At 35.4% G+C, this 18,386-nt stretch overlaps 1 long non-coding RNA gene across 1 annotated transcript; it reads right to left on the reverse strand.

Annotated features, from left to right (window-relative positions):
• Positions 1 to 1,058: 1,058 nt before the first annotated feature.
• Positions 1,059 to 13,988, reverse strand: LOC135297954 (uncharacterized). The gene is made up of 5 exons (XR_010359896.1): positions 13,851 to 13,988; positions 8,541 to 8,636; positions 2,434 to 2,510; positions 1,727 to 1,801; positions 1,059 to 1,527 (listed from the first exon to the last, which is right to left on the reverse strand). It is a non-coding gene; the product is annotated as an uncharacterized LOC135297954 (long non-coding RNA).
• Positions 13,989 to 18,386: the final 4,398 nt, after the last annotated feature.

An 18,386-nucleotide genomic window follows, 5' to 3' on the forward strand; every position in this document is an offset into this window, starting at 1 on the left:
GGAAACTTACTACTGTACCTGCTAGAGCTGCCTAGCTGTAAACTCTGAAGAAATTTACAAGGCTTGCAGACATCAACAAAGCTATGTACACCATTATCAAAAGCCAGGTATTTCACATCTTAGGGATTTCTGATATTCATTCCAAACAATACTTTGCTTCTTATTTTATAGTATAAAAAATAGATTATTTCAGCTATTTAAAGGCTGTTTTTGTGATTGCCTTAAGAACTAAACTCTTGCTTTTCAAAGAACATACATTCAAGCAGCCATTTTCTGAGCCAGATTTCACAGAATGGTTTGGATTGGTAGAGATATCCATCTAGATGGTAGAGATATCCATCTAGATCCAGTCCAAACCCCTGACATGGGCAAGGATATCTTTCACCCCATCCAGTTTGACTTTGAACACTACCAATGATGGAACAGACAAAATTTCCCTGAGCAACCCATTCAGGTGTCTCAGCAACCTCATTATAAAAAATGTCCTCCTTATGTCCAGCTTAACTCTACAGTTTAAAAATATTGTTCCTTATTCTTTTACTACAGCCATGGCAAAAAGCCTTTCTTCTTCCTTCTTATAAGCACACCTTGAGAGACCACAAAAAAGTCTTACTAGGGCCTTCTCCTCTCCGTATTGAACAACCACCACTCTCACAGCCTATCCTCAGAGGAGAGTTCCAGCTCTGTGATAATTTCTGTGACCCTCCTCTGGACCTGCTCTAATAGGTCCATGTCTTGTGCTGGGTGCCTCAGAGCTGGATGCAGTACTACAGATCAGATCTTATGAAAGAAGTATAGAGCTGCAGAATCACTTCCCACAGCCTCTGGGCCATGCTTCTTTTGATGTATGGAGACAACTGGCTTTCTGGACTAGAAGTGCACAGTACTGGGTCATGCCCAATCTTTAATTCTTCAGTACACCCAAGTCCTTCTCTGCAGGTGTCTTCTTGATTAATTCATTCTCCAGTCTGTACTGATATTGGGGATTGTTATCAACTCAAGTGGAGGACATTGCACTTGATCCTCTTGAATTTCCTGAGTTCACATGCCCCTGCAGAAGCAGCGACCTGCTGCAGCCCTCCTGGCCTTAGAGTACTGTGTAGAAGAGCAACTTGTCACACTTAGCTTAACTTTCATAAAGGCTTTCTGTTCTCTTGACAAAGATGCAAGGAATGATGCAGCCATAAATACCATGTGTGAGTGTTTCTCTTTTACCTTTTGAGTGCTGGGAGGTGGCTTGTTTGAGCAAATGGTGGATAAAGGACAGAAAAGTCTGCCTTGCCAGGTGTTTGCTGTTTTGTCTTTCCTTCTGCACATTCCCAAGACATTCTTTAAAGTTTCCCATAGTAGAAACATGTAAATACTAGAGTGTGTGTTATAAAGATGGATCCTGTTAGAAGAAGCAGTGGTCTCTGTCTTTTTCCAAGCTGCTTCAGGCCCCATAGTCTTTCAAGGTCCCTCTGGATGACATCCATTCTCTCTGTAGATGCAACTTTCTCATACAGCTTGGTGTGACCTGCAGATTTACTGAGAAAGCACTATGTTATAATAAAAATATTGAATAATGTTGGTCCCAATGCAGACCCTTGAGGTGTGGTATGTTGACCCTGGCTGAATGCAAGGTGCCCACCAAAGCTGTTCTATCATGCCCCCTCAGCAGGACGGGGGAGACACAATATAATGGAAGTCTTTTGGGTTGAGATAAGAACAGCAAGAGATAACTCACCAGTTACCATCAGCACTGCCATTGGTTTCTGAAGAGAAATATATCAATGCAGCACTTCATGTGGCCTGAAAACTTCTGAAAATAAAATGGCATGTCTTGAAACAGATAGCAGATGCCTGCAATCATTAAGAACTGCTTCTTTTATGCATTTACATTCACAAATATTTTATATTGCAATACAGTTCTGAAACTTGCCAAATATTTTGATGTTGCTTTTCACTTAAAGAAGTTGAAGTGGGGCTGCCCATGGGGCTGATAAGGGGCCTACCAGAATCCTGCATAAGGTCTGGGAGTAAAATGTGAAGAGAAAGATTTTAACCTCTAACTGTTAAAAAGAAGTTGATCATGGCACAGGGAGGTTTTCTTAAAGGAGATTAAGAAAATCCTTCATAAAATGAAAGGTCAAAAGGGAAAGTTGTTTTTTTTTCTGTAATCAGATATTTTTTCTCTTCACAGAGAAGTGAATACAATTTTGTAGTAGACTCAAAATCAGGCTGTCAAAGTTCCAGTTACTAAGGGATAAGAGCTAGGCCAGTAAATACTTGTAAGCTTTAGTTTGGTAGGTAGGCTGTTTCACATTCTTCACCTCTTTATTGTTTGGTTTCTTCTGTTAGTATGTACAAAAAGAAAAAATATTAATATGTAATGTGTTCTGTATATCATCCTTACTTCCTTTATTGAGGCAAAATACTCACAGAATCACATACCTTGATACAATCAGTATGATTCTTCCAATTTATCTTTGCTCTTCTGTTTGCATGACTAAAATACTTTTTCTTCAAGTCTGTGAATTAAACCATCATTAAGACTGAGGATGAAAAAAACCCCAAAAAATCAGTGAAGATGGCATTCTTTCACAATTTTTGTTCTTAAATGATATAAAAATGGCAAAGTTCTTGAATCAATTTAGTATTTTAGAGAAGAATAAAAAGAGGCAGATGCTCACAAGAAAACAAAAATACAAAAAACAAGTTGAACACGAGAAACTTTATAGTTACAGTTACAGTGCTAGACATAAAGACACTGTTCTTCCTCTGTTTCTAGTAATTATAGCTATTGTAACATGCTGAAAAGTAACACACAATTGAGGTTTTGTAGTGTGCATATACACAAACATCTCTTTTCAGATATGGATCTTCTACTCTGTATCTCATAAGAAGACTTGGAATAATATATGCCTCAAAAAACTACCTTGATGTTTGTAAAGCATCCTTTGCATCCTTTGATGGAAAATCATAGGTGACTGAAAGGTATAAATATGAATCTGGAGAGAGATTAACTGATTAAGTGCTGTATTATCAAGTTAATGCCTGTTGAGGATAATTAAAAATATTATAAACTTATATTTCATAGACTATGTAGAAGAGATTTTATTAAGTTCTGATCATTTTAATATTGCTTCTCTTCACTAGAATAATTGCCATGAAAGTATGCCATGAAGTTATATTCCTGTGTCAGAATTTCCCTATCTAACCTGAGACAAAAGTGTGTCTGGATTACAAATTTTCTAAGGTTAGAACTCAAGCATCATTGTACAAAATTATTTACACTCCATGATATTTTTGTTATTTTTAATACCTATTTATCTACTTGGACTATGTCAAAGTTCTGCAAAACCTGAAAGAGTCAGCTTGTAATGAGGTATTGAGTGTCTTATTCATTTTGTCTGTCTTTTGCTCCTATGCGAAATGTTTTCCTTTTGTCGTTTTTTGACATTTAGTTTACACATTTCAAACATCTTATGCATAATATTAGCCATTGGGTAAGACCACAGGACTAGAGTCATTTAATATCAAATTTCTGGTGTTTCTCTAGTGATCTAATTATTTTGTTGTCTGTTCATTATTAATAAGCTAATGTAAACTAATCAAACCCTAAAACAATAGCTCTTTGCAATCTCAATACATTGATCAAGACAATAACCTGTGTTATCCACTCCATCCCTCTAATTCTTCATGAGAGAGTTGTTAGGTGACCATCATTTGGAATTTGCTATGCAATTTTCTCCTTGGATGAAAGGAAGAAACCTGTAATTTACTGTCCTTTCCAGTGAGAAGGGTCTTTTTAATTTCCTGAGTGTAAGAAAAACTCATGTTTCATGAAAAGCTTAATTGTTTAAAATATTAGCTTAAAACATCTGATTAACTTTGAGTTCCAATATTTTTTTCCTGTATTTTATTTAACAATAGCACACCCCTTTGTTTTCAATTTTGATACTGATCTGCAATTCAATTATCCCTAATCCATATTTGAAAGACTGATAAAAATATGTACTTGTACTACAGGGAAAAGTCAGATTCACTGGAACCATCAGAATAGCAGAACCTTGTATTTCAGCAAGTTTCAGAAATCTATCTTAAATTTGTGAGCGACACATCAACCTTCAGTCAGTTATGTGAATAGCAGCACATTAATAATATCAATAATTCAAAAAATCCAAAATGGCACCTCCTTTACAAAATCTGAGAAGTATCAATGTTTGAATAAGCAACCTGTGTACATGGTCACACAGCTCCATGTTTGTCTACTACAATAAAATTTCATGTTTTCAAGTGTGCATTACTGAATACATTACTGCATGATTTTGTCAAAATGGATTGAGAATCAACTTCTTATTTATCCAGAGAGTCCCATAAACTAAATTATAATACAAAAGAGATAATTAGAAGCATGCAACCCATTCTAACAATATTTTAAATATGTTTGTGGATTTGGGAGAGAACATTTTTATTTTCTTTTATTTGAAAATAAATCTCCTGTAACACAGAATCTTTGCAATGGATGGGAAATGTCAGGATTAGATTATCCTCTTTTTAGTTGTCATCATTCCTACAGTGACCCAGATATGTCATTTTCTGAGTATCTAAACACAGGGCTGAGCTGTGAACTTTCCAAGAAACAATTCTCTTCCAAGCTTCAGATTTAAAACTGTAGTAAGCAGTTTTTAGAACTGTCTATCTTGACAAAACTAGATACATAAGAAAAAATATATTCAGAAAAGAGGAAGCTGAAGAAATAAAATACATAAGAAAGAAAACTTTGGATTTTTTTGTGAAGGAAAACTGCAATTTTAAAAAACAGGTTAAATTGATTTCTGCAACTGATAATATAATTGGAAAAAATTTCAAATAAAGCATAATCAGTTCTCTTTGAGTGGCACACTGTTCACAGTCCTTATAATGAATTAAAGCTTTTTATCCTGCATTGAATAGCCTAATAATCACTTATACCTGACAAACTTGCCCCAAATCTTGTGTTGAGACATGGAACATAAATTGACAATATTGGTCATTATTTCCTCATTATTATTTGGTTAAGAATTTCTCCTTTTTAAACCAGAACTTATATGATATGTATTGAAGAGAGAAGATCCAAAAAATGTCTTCAATTTAAGGGAATTTAAATTGGGTGGAGAAGATGAAATGGAAACAGATGTTTCATATGGTACACAGATCTTCATTAAATGCATTAGCCTTTATTATTCACCTGTTATCCCAAATTATGATTATTTTGTCTACTCGTAATATACAGGTTTTCACTGTAGCAATTTCAAAGGTTTTTAAAACTTTCACAGATTTTTCTTCAGTTATCTGATGCAAGCTATTCTCAACAGAATCTTAGATACTGCAAATTTCAGCACAATACAGTATAATCAAAATCATTTCTCTTCATAATTGTATTGCTCAAAAACACATTCTTATTCTCCTTGCATTTCAATGCAGTTTGTTCTGAAAATAACTAGTGTCACACAGAGGTCAATACATCTTTCATACTGGATTATAATTAAATTTTATAAAATATTAATACCCAAAGCAAAGTGAGAGAAAAACATTTATGTTCCATTTTTTGCCTTCAAAAAATTAAGAATTTCTACATAAATTATGATTCTGTATTACTCAAGAGTGATCACTTTGATCTCCAAGTTACAAGACCAGAAAAAAAGAGTTGAAGGCTTTTAGCTGGCGGATTAATTTAAAACAAAAACACCTCTCCCCTCCTCAGCTGTTTATACTTAGAAATATAAAAGTACAAACCCCAAAAATGTCATTGGCTTTAAAGAAAATCTTGAAGTCCTTTATCTTTCATCTAGCATCCTATTCTCAACATGATTTACTTACTACAGGTGTGGTGTGTTAACCCTGGCTGGCCTCCAGGTGCTAATCAAAGCTGCTCTATCACTCCCCTACTCAGCTGGACACAGGAAAAAAAATACATGGAAAAGCTTGTGGGTTGAGATAAGGGTGGGTAGAGGTCGCTCACCAGTGACCATCATGGGCAAAACAGACTCATCTTGGGGAAATCAACTGAATTTATTACCAATCAAATCAGAGCAGTATAATGACAAATACTACCAAATCTTAAAAACATCTTTCCCCACCTCCTATCCCCTCCTCTGCCTGCTTCCTGGGCTTAACTTTACTCTCAATTTTCTCTATCTCCTTCCTAAGAGCAGTGCAGGGGGTGTGGAAAAACAGTTTTGGCCAATTCATCATACACAGCTGTCTCTGCCGCTCCTTCCTCAGAGGATGATTCCTCACACTTTCACCTGCTCCAGTGTGGGGTCACTCCCAGGAGACAGTCTGCTATGAAGTTTTCCAGCATGGGTCCTTCCCATAGGCTGCAGTCTTTCATAGACTGTTGCAGTATGGGTCCCTCCATAGTCAGCAGTCCTTCAGGAACAGAGTGCTCCAGTCTGGATCCTCCATGGGGTCACAAGTGCTACCAGCAAACCTGCTCCAGCTTGGGCTTTCCATTGGGTCACAGTCCCCTTCAGGCATCCTCCTGTTTTGGGGTGGGTCTTCCAAGGCTGCAGGCAGATGTCTTCTCCACTGTGAACCTCCATGAGCCACAGGACAGAGCCTTGCTCTCCATGATCTTTGCCATGGGCTGCAGGGGAATATCTGTTCCAACACAGGATGGAAGACCTCCTCCTCCTCCTCCTTCCTCACTGACCCCAGAATCAACAAAAGTGGACAATTTACACAAAACCCAACCCGTTTCCCTTCATAATTACAGCAGCAGAAATTCCCTACTATGTCTCTATTTCCTATCAAGAAGTTGATGTCCACCCACTCACTGGGAAATAGAGCCTCAGTACATGCAGCATTTGCTCTGGGATAAAAATATTGCAAATAACAAACATCTCCATCTCAGTCAGACCAAATATACAGCAAGATAAAAGTTAGTCCATGTTTTGAAGCTGAAATTACAAAATCAAGTGTCTCAAATATGTTATTTACAAAAGCGGAAAGCAGTAAAAAAAATTTTTAAGCATCAATAAGCTAAGAGTTGACATGCTATAAATATATTAAAAATAATTAAATAATTTCCAGAACTGTCTTTAGCTAATATTCTCTTTTATTTGTATATGATTTCTTTTTGAGTTTTTTTAAGTCTTGAGAAAATCATATTATCATATGGCTTAAGCATCTCTAGAAAATCTAACCAAAATCAAATAAAAGTTATTATGAAGTTTATTTAACACTTTGATTTTTCAGATTATGAGGGAAAAAAAAAGATGCTGTGTACCTTCCCTTCAATGTATATTTAATATATGTACAAACTTTGGTTCCAAGTATTAAGAAGTGTCTACTCTGTGAGATAAAAGCACATTAGGAATGAGGTAATAAAGAAGATTTAAGCAGTCCTAGAACAGTCTGGGTTAGAAGGTACTAAGATGCCATCCACTAGATCAGGTTTTAAATCCAATCTGCCCTTGAACTCTTCCGGGGATGGAACCTCCACAGCTTCTCTGGGAAACTGTTTGAGTGTCTCACCACAGGGAAAAAATTCTTCTTTATACTTTATGCAAACCTGTCCACTTTCAGCCTAAAGCCAGTAGCCCTTGGCCTACCACAAGCATGGTCTTGGAAGAAATCTCTCTCCAGCTTTCCTGTAGGAGCTCTTTAGATAATGGAAGGTGCTCTAGTGTCTCCCTATGAAGACTTTACAGCACCATGTCTCTCTCCATGTCCGTCTTCTGTTGCAGACCCCAGAGCTGGATGCAGTATTCCAGGTGGGATTTAACTGGAGACTGGAATAGAGGAGGAGAGTGCCCTTCCTCTTCCTGCTGGCCACACTGCTTTGGATGCAGCCCAGGATTTGATTTGCTTTATGGGCTGTGAATGCACATTGCTGGGCCATATTGAGCTTGTCAACCAACACCAGCAAGTCCTTCCAAAAACTACTCCTGCCAGGCCCGTGTTAATTTCCTACATGGCTAACTCAGGTGCACTGTCCCTGATCAACCAGCATGGAGAGACAGGGCAAATACTTGATTATTCTGAGACAATCAATCCTAGCCTGACTTGCTGTCTGAGTATCAGCATCTGTAGCAGAGCTGATTGAGTGAGAAGGAGGCAGTAGGCTCTCTGATGAAAGGAGCTATGGAGCTATGCAGATAGACTTCATGAATCATGGGATGCTGCCTTTAAAAATGTTGGGAGACACCGGATAAGATGCAAATTAAAGGACAGCCCAAATGGAACATAGACAAATTTAAATTACAGTAAACTGTAATTTTAGCATAAGCTAATTGCATAAAACTTGAGTTGCTTGAATGCAGATTTTTTCATGTATACAGCATTCATGTAGGAAGTGAAATGCGCACTCCAAATTGGCTGAATAAATTTGGTGGGTTTGTTGTGATTCCAAACAACAAGCCTGTAATTTATTTTGGGAGGAGAATAATTTCTATTATTTTATTGAAGCTAGATACAAGAATATTCTGGCCAGGAAGAGAGCAAGAAAGATGAAACAGGACCAAAAGTGTGTTGCCATAAAATAATGAATTTATGCACAAATGGATACTCACCAGGGCTTGGGGGTGAAGGCAGTGGACAGGCACCACAAAGAATCCTTAGCAACATACCCCATCTCTTTCTGCTTACATTTGAATCTCTGTACAACTCTGAAAATACGTACACATGAAGTCATAAAGAATTGAAGTGTTATAGAATTATTATGTTATAGGATTGCTCATACGATTTTTTTTCCAAGCCTTCTAAGGGCTAAAATTCAATGAAAAAAATTCTCTTTTGAAAATTACATTTACAGACAATATATGAAAACTACATTTACAGACAATATATGTGTCAGTCAAAGTTTTGAAGGTCCTCTCTTTGTTAATGTGGAAGAAGTTGAGCTTGCAGTGTCATTAGTGTTGGCAAGCCGGCTTCCAGTGTAAGTATTAGTACATATCAGCATGTTCACCACTGTTACCAGCCTCACTCTAAGGCCACATTCAGTCTCTGTGTACAACATCCCAATATTAGAACAGCTGCTGCTAGTTGTGCCAAGATCATGTGTTTGATCCCTGTGTGGACCATTTACTTAAGAGTTGATCTTGATGATCCTTGTGGGCTCCTTACAACTCAGAATATTATGTGATCTGTGACAGAGATAAAACCTCAGAATGTTCATCTGGGGAAGGATGACATAAAACAGAGAAGAAATGAAATAATATTTAAAATATGATACAATATTTCAGATTCAGTAAAATATTTCAGATTAAATTTGCATCCTCTGCTGTACTGATGAAGATAATTAATAATGGTGGCATTACCTCAGGATGTTTTCTGTCTGATGTTTCATGCTGTTTGTTTTAAGGATTTGAATTATATTCAATTTAATATTGAATCCATTTGCTGTATTAATTTGTGTTACTTCAATGCAGAATTTTTCATGAGCCCATAGTGATTAACCATATATTTATCAATTTCCATTCTCTTTTAGAGGAAAAAAAATGTGACTGATACAAAAAGCAGCACTAAAAAAAGAAACTCGTCTCATAAATTGTCTGCCTTATTAAGTTGAATTATTTTAGCTTGATAAACATGGTGTCAAAGTTAATACAAAAGTTTTGGGAGCATCTCAGTAAAGTTGAATGTCAGTCCCTGGTTTTTTTCCCTCTCTGTTAATTATGTAAGTATTTCCTTCTAGTTGGGCTTTTCCCATGACATTCTACAGCTGCATCATGTCTAACTAGAAGTAATTACTGAGACAAGAAAATTGCATTGAAACCTGGGTTGGAAATGAGATGACTGCAAATATGGTCACACTTGGATTTTTACTGATTGGTTATAAAACTGAAATATTTTTAGGAAGATTTGAAGAGAAACTGGAAGAAACTTCTTCAGGCAGAAGCTGAAAACTCAGCTGTGGGAAAGATTAAAATACCAAATATCACAATGTAATCTTTTCTCTGCCTACCAGAAATTAACTTGTGAAGGGACATATACAACCCTAAAATTTGGGCTTGATAAATTATGCATGCAAATATTCCTCTAAGCACATGCATGTTCCTACACACACGGAACCATGCAGAGATTTTTTGGAGCAGGAATATCTGGATCTCTTGCAAGAACATGGGAAGGAAAATAGCAGATATTATTCTCATGGGACAAGAAGAGTTATTAATTCTTCCAGACCATAAGGGGATAAAGGCAAAATCCTAATCTCATGAAGTCTTAACATCTCATTTCTCTGTTCATTACACAAAAGCACACATGTTGTTTGAACCACATATGATGAAACAGGTGCTCAACTGCAGGACAAATAGGCTTCTACAGCAAAATGTTAGAAGATGGAAAAAGGACAATATGTAATGTCTTCAGGAATTAGATTCTGGAGTCATTTGCAGTATAAATGATTTCCTGTGATGCTGGTCCTTTGATGTTTCCCTATCCACTATAAATTAAGACTCAACAAACTTCAGTGCTTAGGAATATACTACCCTCTGTCATTGATTCTGTTTTCACTCCCCATCTGTTCATGAAGAAAAAGCAAAAATAACTTTCCAGAGGCACTCACTCACTGGGTCAATATTCACCTAGTGCTTTTTCCACTGAAAACAGCATACAAATTTGCTTTGGCACCCAAATATACATCTGACTTCTATAAAATAAACAACACAGTTACATAATATTAATTAGAAACCTTCTCAACATCAGCTGCAGAATTTTATACTGTTTTGCACCTCGAGAAAGATTTATTATTTCACATCCAAAAGGCACAAATGCCTATCTTTTTAAACATTGAACAAATTAGATAAAGACTGAGAATATGCTTTACACGCTATTGGATAATGAAGAAAACCTGGCTTTAAGTACATAACAGCTTCATAAGAAGGACAAAAGTATCAGTCTTTAGTGAAAAAGGGCTCTTATAGTCTATGTATTTTACTGGTGCTCCTCACAGTTAAACAGCAGGATATCGAGTACACTCCTAAGCAATTTGTGAAGGGGCAATGACTGATTTGCCTCAGTTAAAGACTGAGGAACCAATTTCTAATCCCAGTGGTTTAGGCAGACATCCTAACTCAGGAACTGCTGTGCTCCAATATTATACCACAACCTTAGATAAAATCAAATGTAGTTTAGAAAACATATCATACATTTTTTACATTATGATTAAAATAATGCACTTCTGATTTGACAGAAAACCACATCTGCATTAAATACACCACAATTGGACACACGTGCTAGGATCTTTTTCTCAGGCCACGTCTTATGAACCCTCAAAAGGGAACCTAACACACCCAAGGATAGCTTAGCTATTACCTTTGGAGGTAAATAATGAGCAGGATGGCTTCTGCTGCAGTGTTAGAAACAAAAAGGTCTAATAAAAGGCAAGATAACAAACAGAAAAATTCGAGCCAGGTACAGAAGTCTGCTCCTGGTATAAACACCTTCACAAAAGCCTCTTAGTTCTTTTGTCCTCCTCTTTTCTACCTGACGGGCCAGGCGGGACTTTTTGGCTTCTATCCAATTAGATGACCCCGAGTTTTTGGTGAAGTCTCTGAGGTCCTATGAGGTGGCTTTTCACCTAATCGTTGAGAGAAACTTCTGGGCTTCTTTCCTTTTTTGGGGGACAAAGGCTAGCTTTGCCACTCTGTCATTAGGGGGCACTCCTACACTCCTGCACACACAGCGTACAGCTTTAACTTATTATTTTTTGTTTGCATGGTAGATTGGTAAAAAAATCAGAACTTTAGCACTGTCAATAATTTAAAAACACATTCCACTTCAGTTTTGCATTAAGGCAAAGTTTTGTGCTGGATTTCCCTAGTATTTCTAAAAATATATATTTACAATCACAGAAAACAATGCAGGTCTATCTTTGCTCAGTTTTTGCTATCACATTTACTGGGTCTCTGATGTCTAGAAAACACGTTTTAGTCTTATTTTCTTTAGGTATAGGCCAGTGTATTGCATGTCTTAGTGCATTAATTAATTAGCAGGTTAAATTAAGCTGTAGCTGTAAATAATTCAGTAACTCATGTATAAGTTCTTTTATAATAGAAAGCTTGGTAAAAAAAATAGAAGAGAAAAGGAAAAACTAATATAGTACAGATTTTGGATTAGAAGTAGCAGATATAACTTACAGGAACTGTAAAAGCTCATGGTCCATATTTCATACTCTAGAAATGATGTGAGTTATTTTCAATTGCTGTACCAATATAAGCAGCAGAACACTTTGGGAATGGGTCAGCATCTGTCACTCACCCTTGTTTTATTTAGAGATTGGTCTTAAGCCAGTTCTAAAATTTATGTTTTTCATAAGAACCATCAGTTTTAACTACCTCTTGCAGTGATTAATGAAAGCTGCACATAGCAGCTTTCTTACTGCTATTCTTTTTAAAAATAAAATTATTTTGAGTTACTGCTTGTTTACCCTGTGTCTTTCCTCAAAGTAATTCCTGTATGAATTACAGATAGGTAAAGCCAGAAAAACATAGTGCTGGATTTAGTCCACTATACTGAATAAATGAACACATGTTATGTTTGAAAAAACAGAGTAGCTCTGATGTAAATTTCTAGACTTGGCACAAGGAATAAGACTGTACAGGCAAGGAGAGAACCACATATTCATCTCTCTTACTGGCATCAGGAAAGAAGTATTTCCCAGGAATAATACCAGCAGCTGTCTGAGATTAAATTATATGTGGAAAACTAAAACCATGCAGAATGTTAATTGCTTCAAAAATCATGTTTAAAAGAGTAATATCAACTTTTTCAATCTAACCACTCCAGTTAAACTACAGTTATTCTTAATATATCAATTGTGAAAATTTAGAACAAATTTATAGGAGGAAAAAAGAGTTATAATCAGATAGGCTGAATATATCTGAAGGCATATTTTAATGCATTTTACATTAAGATTTGCAGTGCAGTGATTCTGAACAAATTCCAGAAAAATTAATTGCTGCCTGAACCCCTTACTCCCATAAAATTCCAAGTAACTTGATCTTGGATAAGTTTACAATTTGATTTTTTCAGACCTGCATGTATAAGGAAAACTTAAGGAAGCTATATCTATGTAAGTAGTGTAATTAAATATGCTCTCATAAGTATTACTGAAATGTCATATTTGGAATTATAATGCTAATCAATGTAAAAGTTTACTTTAGAGCAATTTTGCTAAAGTACCAAATCCCTTATTTACCTAATCTTCTATTTAAACTTTGCAGAAATAACTAGAATCTACTACTTAATTATCGTTGTGTTATATTCCATCTTAGCTGTCCTATTTTAAAGCCTTAATATTTTCTTAGAAAAATGAAGTTGACCTTTTTTAATAAGCTTCTTTTCAAAGACCAAATATATCTGTAATATTTTCCCAATTTCTCTGATTCTGATACCTGTGCTTAAACACATATGAATATCAAATTCTGTTTAAATTTAGGTTGACAAAAAGCACACCACCTCTCTATAGTTTAAAATATGCAGAAAATTTGGCTAATTTATGTTTCTCCCAATATGTGCAGCCTTATTATTTTGACAGTACATAATTTTCTGACTGATCATGCCATTCAGTTTAGATATGATATATGTAATGTGTAAATACTTCTTTTCAGATAAGACTATGTTACTTTATGAATTCCCTTTTGATTCTGGTGGCACAGAACAGTAAATATAATCTTAGATTTTTTCAGAGGACTCCCTAGTAGTTTATTCTCCTTTTATGTAAAGGTCATCTACTCCAATTATTCATATTAAATATACTTTTGTAGTGAACTAAACAATTCCTTCAAAAACTCCACAAGGCATGGAATAGGTAACAGTGCACATAATAGTGCTATTGTTCCACCACATATGATCACCTTCACCCACAACCTACCCACCCTGTGGATCCTTTCTGGATGCTTTAGAGGCAGCTTTCTAGGATAACACCTTTTCCAAGGGTGGCAGCAGGACCATGAGTCCTGTTGGACTCTGAGGGGAGTAAAGCAAGGTTGAAGAGCTGTGTCATGGGTGCCTCTCCTCTGGCATTTGCTGAAGTGTGGATGAGGCAGATGAGCCAGTGTTTGTGAAGAGGTAAAGTGCAAAGAGATCTGGGGTAGCTTTCATCTGTGATGTATTCCTGCTGGTATGAGGGATGGCTGTGACTCATCTGCCCCAACAGACTGGGAGCTTTCCCAGAATAGTGATTGACCCACCTGGTCCCAGAAGCACAGAGTACTTTCAGGTCACCTTCTGAAAGATATAGAAATGTAGTCTTCAAGAGGAGAAAGGAAAAAAAAAAAAAAGTAAAACAAAAAGTCCCAAACATTGCAGAGTTCCTTCTAGCCCTTCCCAAAGAACTGACTTTTAAGCTGCTAGATGAACAAAGCCATGTACAGCAGTTGTGGCAGAGATTTTGAATGCCAGCTAGGAAATTTATTTGACAAAGCTTATTGATTTCTGCAGACAAATCTCTTGAAATACCTTAGTCTCTGCAAATCATTCTGTCTCTGGGACTTTCTGCCTTCAGGTTATACTCCCATGCAATTTAAAATCTTAGTCCTCTTTAGAGGAGGTACTGCAGCAAAACACCTTAATTCAATTTGGAGTTAACAGAGGTAATTTTAAATTCCTTAACTGAATTGAAATAATTCCTGATTTATGCCAGTACAACTGAAATTAGAATAAAACTTTAAATAATGAAGTTAGAGGAGACTATTATCCAGCAGGGGAGCAAGGCAGATATCAAAAAAAGAAAAGTTACAGGCGTGATCTACATGGCAAGTGTGTGGAAAAATAACCTGCTACTGAGTCTAGGTGGTATAGATTGAATTAGGTTGAAAGACAAACTTTCTTGTGTTCTTGGAAAGAGCATATTCTTTCCTCTCAATCTTGCTCTGGTCCATAAATTTCAGAAGTTTTAGGTTTTTACCCATTCTGAAGGCAGTATGTGCTAAATTTATGTCCACAAAATATAAAATTATTTAAAAGCTATTGTTTTATGAAAACAAAATCACTGTTTAAAGTACAATCACTGTCTTAACACAGGTTGTCCATTTTCATTCTTTATTATCCATACTGTTATAATTCTACAGTGAATGAAATTAATTGAGAGTGGCAAAGGGAAAAATTACACAGTAATAATGACGATTATTAAGCTAGCCCATAAGATAGACTCTTTCAAAAGAGTGAAGACTTTTCTTTGCTGTACATAACTGTGGAGTTCAACTTCCATGTCTAAACCCATTTGAGTGGAACATGAAAGTGTACAACACCAAATACTCTGGACATCTGGATTTTCTGCAGTTTCCTATGATGCACTAACAAGGCTTGGCTGAGGGCAAAGCTGGTAGATGGCATGGGACAAGTGAATTTCTCTTTGTAAAATGGAAAGAATTGAAATAAAAAAGTATATTTATTTGCTTTTGCCATATTGTTATAACATTTTAACTTAATGAGAACATCTGTAAATTAGGAAAATACTCTTTAAAAGAAGCCAAATGAGTTCCCCAAATACTCAAAAAGATTATATCTTATAAAAAGATTATATACTTATACTCTTAACGGGTATAAGAAGTACATCAGGAACTCATCTTTGATCCACTAGCACAATACATTTGAGGTCTTTTATTGACCTTCAGAGGCACTGGAAACAGATTTATTTAAATACACAAGTACTAATTCATCATATAAAGAGAATTTCAAAGTAAATAATATGGTATACAACAACATCATATAACCAAAGACCTTTTCTATTGATCAGTAGATGGCAAGCTTGCTACACTCAAATTTCAGAAAATGTTCTGCTAACGTTTAACATACAACTGTTATGTTATATGATTATTATTTATGGTATCTAACAATTAATAATATTTAATTTGATGAATAGGTGATTTGTCTAGAAGATGTTCTACAGATGACACAACTTTTGAAAACAGTCTGAGGAAAGATTATAATTAATATTAAATGGGTTACGTTCCTCAGGTTTTTTTTATCCTGAATGACTGCTTGCTTTAAATTTTTATGTTTCTCATTTTATTTGTAAAAATACCTACCTTGTTGATGCTAGGATATTCCTTAGGGTTTTATACTTTCTGTATTAACCCTTTTTTTTCTATCAGAAACTTTGATCAAAGATCTTTATATGGTTTGCAATACAGATAGTAATCAGGATTATCTTTAATACTTATTACCGCAAACCACAAAATAGCAATAGGAGTATGTTTGGTATACTATATATCTGCAATTATTCCTTAATGTTCTGGTCATCTACCTTATCTAATAGCATATTAATAATACTTTTCTAGGCAGAGTTTTCTAGGCAGACTAGTCTGCCTAAAGAGAGAAAATTAAGTAAATAAAGAAGATAATATAAATACAAGAGAATGAAAGCAGAATTAAATTCTTAAAGAAATTAATAATCAGCATTAAGTGAGGTGCTTGGAAAATTGGGAAATCACTAGTTTTGATTGTCTGGGACCAAACTGCACATTGAGTTAGTTGTTTCTCTGCTCTATGATAGTCTTTTTTTCTGTCTTGAATATTCCAGAATGAGCATGAGAAATCTGCATCGACTGTGAGTAATGAAATTTTCCTCTGATATTAGCAGCAGGTTGTTGCAAGATTGACACTAAAGTTCACTTACAGAGCTTTTGGAACAGATCCACACATTGCTACTAACTGGCCTTTGGTCTTGATGTAGCTCCACAGGGGGAAAGAAAACTGATTTTTGAGATTTTTTGCTTGCTTGTTTGGCATATGCATTTGTGTGTGGTGTAGGTATGTGTATGTCTGTGTGTTTGGCTGTGCTTCTTTTTTTTGCTTTGTTTTTTTTCCAGAGGAAATTTCTGAAAATATGTAACGCAAAAGAATTTCATCACAATTGCTTTAAGGTGATTAAAAACCACAATAAAAATTATGTTACTTAGAACAGCAGGATAAGTTAAATCAGAAAGGCTTCTTAAAGGTACAGGGGTGAAGAAGGGAAAAAAAAATTAAAGTTGCTGAAACCAAGACAGTAATTCAAGCACTAAATTTCTCAGTGGCCATGGAAGGAAAAGAAGGATTTCTGATGGGGTTTTTTTTAGGTTCTACAAAGATATGAAAATCCTTGTGGATTTGCTGCCAGGGACACCAGCCTAAGAGGTACACCAAATAATTCTGATTAACAAGCTTATGTAAAAACAACAGATCCATTTCACAATAGTTTTTAAAAGAAATAAAGACATTTGTTTACATTGCAAATATGGATAGATTTTAATGTATTACATTGATTCTTTGGCTGAAGTATTAACTGTATTTTCAAAAATTGATGGCATCCTCACTCTTTCACTAAAAGATGCACCTCCTAGGCCATCCTTTGTTGTTAATCAAGCTTAGACCACAGGATCTCCATTTTATTATAGACATCTCATCAAAGAGATGAGCTTCAACCACACATCTGGTCTACATGGTCAATAAAGGGGAAAACAAAAAATAATATTTTTCATTATAACACAAAATATACTATGCTATAAAATTTAGTGAAGTGAAAATAGTAAATTACGAGGAAAACAGCATATACACACACACATAGGCAAGTTTGAAAGTCTATGAAACTTCAACATAACGAAGGAATCACAATGAAATCTCTAGGTTATGGCTAGTTAACATATGTTCAAGAAGATCCACAGTAGGGCTGAAAGTTTTTTGGTGGTTTTCCTTTTTTTTTTTTTTTTTTTTTTTTTTCCCAGTGTACAACAGAATGAACTTCCATGGTACTGCAGCTGTACTGGAGCAATGATCAGTATATCAGAGAGAAATTGTTACTTCTACTGCAAAGTAGCCTCAATGGCCTTTTGTAAGTCTTGTTACTTGTTACTTTTCACCACTATAATAGGATTTTCTGTTTTGGCTTTATTTCATGTAAAACAAAGTGAAACAAAAGTTTAAAGACCTTGATTTTCTCATAATGTGTAGTTCATGGTATGAAATATACAAAAACAATGTTTAATAGTAATCTATTTTATACTGGTTTTCCTTATGAAATGAAAACACATAAAAGTAAAATTCCACAACTGGGAAATTCCATACCAGATATACAAACAATTTGAAAACACCGTAAATGTCTTCTGTCAAACCTGTCTTCAAATTATAAACATTTCATATAAAGGTCATAACAATCATGTTATAATTTTGAAACATTAAAAAAACCCAAAAACAAACTATAAAATAACTGGTCCTTCCTTAGGAGAGGATTATATAAAACAATTTGTTCACATACATGTACAAATAGATAAGGCTTCTAAGATAAAAGTTTTCAATGTGAAATTTCATGTAGTTTTTTCCATGCCCTAGTATATCTAAGATCCACTGGGGACAAATCTGTCATTAGCTCATATCTGTTTACCTCCAGTAATTCCAGTGTAGTTTCAGAGCTCATCTGACCCATGCTAACA

The sequence above is a fragment of the Passer domesticus genome, chromosome 3 (assembly GCF_036417665.1).
Source record: "Passer domesticus isolate bPasDom1 chromosome 3, bPasDom1.hap1, whole genome shotgun sequence".
Taxonomy (NCBI): Eukaryota; Metazoa; Chordata; class Aves; order Passeriformes; family Passeridae; genus Passer; species Passer domesticus.